Raw genomic sequence first — 8,309 nt, 5'->3', positions numbered from 1 at the left:
GGAAATTCAGGGGGAAAAAATACCAGCCAGTACCGTAATACTTCACTTCCAACAGTGCCTGGAAAAACACTTTTTCATAACAATAAATTCTCAGCACTATTAATTATGATAGTAATCTTAACTGTTATGGTTAACAATAGACATGAGTGTTATTACTTTCTTTTTTTAAAAGTTATTTATTTGAGAGGCAGAGTTACAGACAGAGAGAGGGAGAGACAGAGAGGGAGAAATCTTCCATCTGCTGGTTCACTCTCCAAATGGCTTCAATGGAGGTCTGAAGCCAGGAGCCAGGTACTTAATCTGGGTCTCCCACGTGGATGCAGGGGCCCAAGCCCTTAGGCCATCTCTGCTGTCTTCCCAAGTCATTAGCAGAGAGCTGGATTGGAAGAGGAGCAGCCTGGATGTGAACCAGTGCCCATATGGGATGCACCGCAGGCAGAGGCTTAGCCTACTACACCAAAGCCCCAACTCCTATTATTACTTGCTATCACCTGTATGGTTATCAGTGAGTATAAACTAAATTTCCTACTAGAGGATCTACATGCTAATACTCATGAACTATTATAATATATCCTGTTCACCATTGTATCACCAGACACTGGCCTGGGATATGGCAGGTGCCTAATATTTGTTGGATTTATAGATGGTCGGTAATATATCCTCTTATATCTAGGGGAGAAATGGAATTGATTCAATGTGTTTCAAAGTGAATTCTGACTCCCAAATTTCTATCTGCAGAAATCATCATTTTCTTAAAAAACCAAAAAGAAAAGAGACAGAAAGGAAGTCAGAGATGGGCTACATCCTGGGAAAGAAACTAAGGGGAAGACGGGGGCCCCTGAGCAGCCAGACCGCGGTAGTCCTAAGCTGCCTCGTGGTGCCTTCCCGCAGGGATGCGAGAAGCTGTGCTCTCCCCTGGACAAGATACCTTGCTGCATTTTGGCCTCTGGCACTTCTCAGGGGTTCCTCCCCCTCTTCGTGCCCTCCAGTGCAGGATATGCCCTGCGTGGCTGATAGGAAGTGTTTGGAACCAGTCCTCCCCAGAATCGGGAAGAGACATCAGCAATGCCCTTCAAATTCCAGGTTTCCATTGTGCACTGATGCTTGGCAAGAATACTGGTACAAGCCTTTTGAAGAGCAATTTGGCAATATCCTTAGCACGCACACTATTTGGCCCAAGGATTCACCTCCTTAAAGCCAACCTGAGGAAATCATCCAAAATACATTAAAGGCTTTCTAGTCAAAGCTGCAGCTCTAATCGTGGGAACCTGGATGTGACCTAAATTTCTAATAATAGCAGAATGGTTTATTCCAGTCTCATGTTAGAACATTACACAGTCATTAAAAAGTATTTATGAAGCCGGCGCCGCGGCTCACTAGGCTAATCCTCCGCCTTGCGGCGCCGGCACACCGGGTTCTAGTCCCGGTTGGGGCGCCGGATTCTGTCCCGGTTGCCCCTCTTCCAGGCCAGCCCTCTGCTGTGGCCAGGGAGTGCAGTGGAGGATGGCCCAGGTGCTTGGGCCCTGCACCCCATGGGAGACCAGGAAAAGCACCTGGCTCCTGGCTCCTGCCATCGGATCAGCGCGGTGCGCTGGCCGCAGCGCGCCGGCCGCGGCGGCCATTGGAGGGTGAACCAACGGCAAAGGAAGACCTTTCTCTCTGTCTCTCTCTCTCTCACTGTCCACTCTGCCTGTCAAAAAAAAAAAAAAAGTATTTATGAAGAGCAACAAGGGTGAATACCTATGTTGTAATTGTAAGTGGAAATATACAAAGGTATGGGTATACAGAATAATCTTAATGATATAAAAATACATGCATAAAAAGAAAAGATTCAATTTCAGTAGGAAAGAGACAAATAAATAGTAGGAAAGAAGATTACTGCACAGCAGCAGAGCAGCGGAGTTTGCAGTGTGACATGCCAAGTGTTAGTGAAGCTGTGGAATAATGAGAACTGGCACTAAAATTGGATAATATCTAGTAAAACTGAAGAGTTTCTTCTCGGCATATACCCAAGACAAACCTTGTACATGAATAACTCCCCATGAGGGGCCAGTGCCGTGGCTCACTTGGTTAATCCTCCATCTGTGGCGCCGGCATCCCATATTGGCACCGGGTTCTATATAAAACTGAAGCACCCACAACTAGCCTCTGGTGCTATCCACATTTAGACTTTATCAGTTTTATGAGCTTAGAGAAAGAACATTCCAAAAATAGCTGGAAGGTCTTTGGAGAACAGGAGGGAAAAATAAAAACTATGTGCTTCCAAACTAGCTTGAAGGGAAAAATCTACTGACCAGCTCATTCACTTAGCCAACATCTGTATGGTGCTTACCATGGCCAAGTCCAGCAGTTAGTGCTTTACAGATATTAACACATTCAGCCCTCATACTAACCCTCTGAAGTACGCACAATTAGCATTCCATTTGTAGATGAGGAAAGTGAAGCACAAGATCACACAGCTACCAGGTGGAGGAACCAGCAGTCAGAGCCACCCACGCAGCCAAGCTTGAGAATCGACATCCTCACCGTGATGCTGAGCTGCTACCCCATGTGAAGGAGCTGGTAGGGAGCAGGAATATAAACCACATTCCGTCAATGGCCAGGCAAAATAAGTCTCCACACCCCATTTTACTGGGGACTCATTGCTTCTACAGTCCGAGACTTTTCCAGACTGAACTGAATCACGTGAGCCATCTCCACTCCCTATGGGCTAATGAAAGATCATGAACCCCTGATCTCAACTCACCCTCCCGGGGCACAGCCAACCAGTCACCATCATTTATTCAAGGGGTTTATTCTGGGGAGCGGGAGGGTTTGAGCAAGGAAGCAAGTCCTCAGTTCAGGAATCTCCAGCCAGTTCCAGAGGAAGAAGTGACTCTTGCTGGGACCTACGAAGGCCTAACAAAGAAACTTTCTTCTTCTTCTTCTTCTTTTTTTTTTTTTTTTTTTTTTTTTTTTTTTTTTTTTTTTTTTTACAGGCAGAGTGGACAGTGAGAGAGAGAGAGACAGAGAGAAAGGTCTTCCTTTTCTGTTGGTTCACCCCTCAGTGGCTGCTGTGGCCAGCACGCTGATCTGAAGCCAGGAGCCAGGTGCTTCTCCTGGTCTCCCACAGGGTGCAGGGCCCAAGCACTTGGGCCATCCTCCACTGCCTTCCCGGGCCACAGCAGAGAACTGGCCTGGAAGAGGGGCAACCAGGAAAGAATCCGGCGCCCTGACCTGGACTAGAACCCAGGGTGCCAGCGCCGCAGGCAGAGGATTAGCCTAGTGAGCCACAGTGCCAGCCTACAAAGAAAGTTTTTAAGACTGCAAGTCAAAATAACAGCATGATACTTGTCTTTGCACTTTTTTCCAGAATAGCAAAAAAAAAAACAAAAACAAAAAAAAAAGTTTTTCATGATAGCTAACTCTGCCTTTCAAATAAAATAAATAAATCTTTTAAATAAATAACACTAACTTTAAAATCATGAATATATAATTATATTTATTTTTTAAGATTTATTTATCTGGCCAGCGCCGCGGCTCAATAGGCTAATCCTCCGCCTAGCGGCGCCAGCACACCAGGTTCTAGTCCCAGTCGGTGTGCCGGATTCTGTCCCAGTTGCCCCTCTTCCAGGCCAGCTCTCTGCTATGGCCAGGGAGTGCAGTGGAGGATGGCCCAAGTGCTTGGGCCCTGCACCCCCTGGGAGACCAGGAGAAGCACCTGGCTCCTGCCTTCGGATCAGCGCAGTGCGCCGGCCACAGTGGCCATTGGAGGGTGAACCAACGGTAAAGGAAGACCTTTCTCTCTCTCTCTCTCTCTCTCTCTCTCTCTGTCTGAGAGTCAGAGTTACACAGAGAGAGGAGAGGCAGAGAAAGAGAGGTCTTCCATCTGCTGGTTCACTTCCCAATTGGCCACAATGGCCGGAGCTGAGCTGATCTGAAGCCAGGAGCCAGGAGCTTCCCCCGGGTCTCCCACATGGATGCAGGGGCCCAACGACTTGGACCAACTTCTATAGCTTACACAGGCCATAGCAGAGAGCTGGATCCAAAGTGGAGCAGCCAGACTCGAACCAGCGCCCATATGGGATGCTGGTGCTTCAGGCCAGGGAGTTAACCCGCTGCGTCACAGTACTGGCCCTAATTCTATTTCAGACTTTTTTTTTTTTAAGATTTTTATTTATTTATTTGAGAGGTAGAGTTACAGACATTGAGAGGGAGAGGCTGAGAGAAAGGTCTTCCTTCCGTTGGTTCACTCTCCAAATGGCCACAACGGCCAGAGCTGCGCCGATCCGAAGCCAAGAGCCAGGTGCTTTTTCCTGGTCTCCCACGTGGGTGCAGGGGCCCAAGGACTTGGTCCATCTTCTAGTGCTTTCCCAGACCATAGCAGAGAGCTGGATTGGAAGAAAAGCAGCTGGGACTAGAACTGGGATGCCAGCACCACAGGCAGAGGATTAACCTACTGCAACACAGCGCCAGCCCCTCTAATTCTATTTCTTAAACACTTTTTTTTAAGAGTTACCCATTTATTTTGGTAGTCAGAGTTACAGAAAGAGAGTTTTCTGTCTACTGCTTCACTTTCCAGATGGCCACAACAGCCAGGGTTAGGCCAAGCCAAAACCAGGAGTCTGAGCTTTATCAAGGTCTCCCATGAGGGTGTCAGGGACCCAGATAGTTGGGCCATCCTCCACTGTTTCCCAGGCAATTAGCAGGAAGCTGAATCAGAATCAGAGCAGCCGGGATATGAACTGGCACCCTATGGGATGCTGACATCGCAAGCAGAGGCTTTACTCACCATGCCACAACACCAAACCCTCTTAAACATTCTTTTCTTTTTTTTTTTTAAGATTTTATTTATTTCTTTGAGAGGTAGAGTTACAGAAAGAGGGAGGGACAAAGAAAAAGATCTTTCATCTGCTGGTTCACTTCCCAAATAGCCATAATGGCCAGAACTAAGCAGACCCAGAGCCTAGAGCCAGGAGCGCCTTGCAGCTCTCCTATGCAGGGTCAGGGGCCCAGGGATTTGGGCCATCTTCCACTGCTTTCCCAGGCCACAGCAGAGAGCCTGATGGGAAGAGGAGCATCCGGGACATGAACTGGTGCCCATATCGCAGAGGCTTAGCCTGTTATGCCACAGCTCCGGACCCTGAAACATTCTTTATATTCCCTTTCTTCCACCTCCATAACACTCTGCCTTAATTGGAATGACAAAATTTTTTTAGTGAATAATATAAAGCTGAATCCAACTATCACAAATTTTAAATAACTCCTCCAAATTAATCTCACCGTAGCATGCTTTGTCTGTGATTTCACAAAGTATCTATTATTATGAAGGGTTCTTGAAGTTATGAGTATTCAGAACTACAAATGATGTCCATGTGGAAAGGCGTTCACAGGAGGTGAAAAATGAAAAAGAAAAAAACTAGGTAAGACAAGAAAGCATTTCTGTATGGAGGAGATTTGTGGGCAGTAAATGTGATTACAAAGGAAGGGGTATTTCTCTGTAACTGAAATTTGACAGAAAAGCCATTAAGATATGACAGCGTTTGAATAGACTAGATTTGGAAAGGTGGAATCATAAGGCTGGAAGAAACTCCAGGAGATTTCCCAGGGTCTTTAAAAGAATAACAATTATTTGATGGTATAAGATACTGAAAAATGTGAGGCAAAATTATCTGCTAAACATCATAAGAATATAAATCTAAACTCTGTGTAGATCAGTAAAAGCAATCTCAGTTAAAAATAGGCAAAAACGGATGCTGTGTGCTTTATTTCTGAAGACCTCTTAGTATAGGACTCCTATACTTTGATACAAAAAGTAGGGTCATCATTCACCCTATTTACCTGGGACTAAGGGCATTCTTGATAGGCTAGATTTTCAAGGATAACAGTAGGACCACCCCAGGCAAACCAAGAGAGGATAGATAGATGATAGATAGATAGATAGATAGATAGATAGATAGATAGATAGATAGAATCTTAGAAATAGGTTTCTGAAACATGTTGTGGAGCACTATAAATAAATTATTACCATGGCTCCTATTATTTTTAATAAAAACAACATAAATGAACTCAGTCATTAGTCTGCCTCCAAATTCCTTCCCTTCAAGCAAAATGGATGGTATAGCGAAACTGCAAAGTTTGTGCACAGAAGAAAATACTTCTCTCTTGCCCATCAAGATGATTACAGTTGAGTCCGTGCAAGATCTATCTTTATCCAACTTGACAGTACTTCATAGTATTTTTAGGTTTTCTTTTTAACTAAGTAGGGCAATTTCTGGAATGCAAGAATTCTCAGTTTGCTCCCTTAGTTAATAGATATTCACAGAGCAGCTAATTTGTGCTATATTATTAATATAACATGGCCAAAGACACTACTATAATTTTCCATCCAATTTCACCTCCTCCCTATTCCAAAGAGGGAAGATTGGTCTGTATGCTGTAGTTTGAACAGTGAAGTGGAAGGGAAGAGTAGCATCAAGCTGGGCTTAGGAGGAGGTTTTAGACAAAGAAGGGGGCAAAATTCCCTAATTTGCACCCTGAGAATGATGAGACAAGTAGGTAGGAAAGGAAGGGGGATTTTAAGGAGGGTTTTAGTGGACTATATATGTGAATCCTTCCTACAGTTTTTGAACAGCACTGTAGAGGGACACCAAGGATTTACACTCTTCTCAAGTGGTGATTACTTGACTGTGGTTATCTGCCATAACCCAAGAATGAGCTGTGTGGGTGCTTGCTTTACACAGGTTACATCAGAACCAAGTACCACGTGTGTTGTAAACATGTAAATGTATGATCAAAGAAAGCAACCATCACTTGCTTTGTATTTTATTTCGAGTTCACAGGAAAGATTTCCTGCAAGGTAGTTGAAACCCAAATATTCTTCACACCGCAGTGAGCGTGTGAGTATTAGGGTTTTAGCTCAGCAATCTAAGTACCAGCCACAGGCACATAGGCAATTCAGAAGATTTTCACTCAGGTTCATGGAATGAATAGAACAAAAATAAGATGACTTGGCTTGGTTAAAACGTAAGCTATGCACTTTACTGATTTTGTATTGAATTATCAAATTCTACAAGAACAATAGACAACAAAAACAGAAGCAGCATCATGTGTTTAGACCAGAAAAACATGTGCAGCAATGAAAAAGTTTGTCTACAACAGTTTTTCACATCAGCAAATTAAATTCTGTGCTGGAGAACAGCAGGTATGTTCAAATTTGCTACATCATTTATATTTCCAAGCCTAAGGATTCAACCACGCACATCTGCATAGATTGAAAGATATGCAGAATAAAAAGGAAACTTAGAGATTATCTGACACAACTCCCTTATTTTACAAAGGAAAAATTGAGATCCAAGAGAATTAAACAACTTTACTAGAAGCACGTAGCTCCAGGGGTGTGCCCAGTACTTGAATCCAAGTCTACCAGATCAGAATCTGCATCTTGCCTGTACTCAACCACTGTCTCACCTGTAGTCTATGTCTCAATCCATGCGCCACATTTCTCACAGCATTTGCAGTATATTTTCTGAAGTATTATCTACACTCACCATAGAAGATTTTATAAGTAATTTCTTCATAATGGACATTAAAACAGATGGCCATCCAGGAGGAGAGACAGTTTTGATTCTTTGTTTGTTTGTGGCTGACAGATAAAGATAAAAACATATGAAAGGGACATGTCTTTTAACAGATGTTCTGTGTCTGGATGGCAGACCAATCAATGAAGCATTGACAGAGGTCTAAATAGAAATTAAATCTTAAGAGAATCAGATAGTAAGAAAATTACAAAGTTGGAATAGGGAATGCCTTTTTTGAAATAATACAAATTTCTGTGCTTGCTTCGGCAGCACATATACTAAAATTGGAATGATACAAAGAAGATTAGCATGGCCCCTGCACAAGGACGACACACAAATTCGTGAAGCGTTCCATATTAAAAAAAAAAAAAGAAATAATACAAATTTCAAAAGCTATAAAGAAAATAATGGATGACTTTTCTTATTTAAAAATGCAAAAGAACTAATAACCAGACACTTTTTCACATCAATGACTATTAAAGACCATTGGAGTTAAAGAAATAGAATGTTGGGGAGAATTCTCAGAGATTGTTAGTTGAATGTGAATGGGAGTGACTTCTTTTCAGTCAAAGATGACAATATCACAAATGTCTACAACATCGAACTCAAAGAAACTCCCTTTAACTTCTTATAATTTGATGCAGAGCATCTACAATAAACCCACAAGTAATATACTTAAAGATGAAATACCTGACTGCTTTCTCTCTAAGACAGAAAACAGGTAAAGATGTTTCCTCTCACCACTGTTAA

The 8,309-nt window shown here is 43.2% G+C and overlaps 1 non-coding gene across 1 annotated transcript; it reads left to right on the top strand.

Annotated features, from left to right (window-relative positions):
* Positions 1-7,813: 7,813 nt before the first annotated feature.
* LOC127483874 (U6 spliceosomal RNA) lies at positions 7,814-7,920 on the top strand. The gene has a single exon (XR_007910668.1). It is a non-coding gene; the product is annotated as a U6 spliceosomal RNA (small nuclear RNA).
* Positions 7,921-8,309: the final 389 nt, after the last annotated feature.

Source organism: Oryctolagus cuniculus, chromosome 12, assembly GCF_964237555.1.
Source record: "Oryctolagus cuniculus chromosome 12, mOryCun1.1, whole genome shotgun sequence".
Classification (NCBI taxonomy): domain Eukaryota; kingdom Metazoa; phylum Chordata; class Mammalia; order Lagomorpha; family Leporidae; genus Oryctolagus; species Oryctolagus cuniculus.
This window is presented reverse-complemented; position numbering and strand designations above follow the sequence as displayed.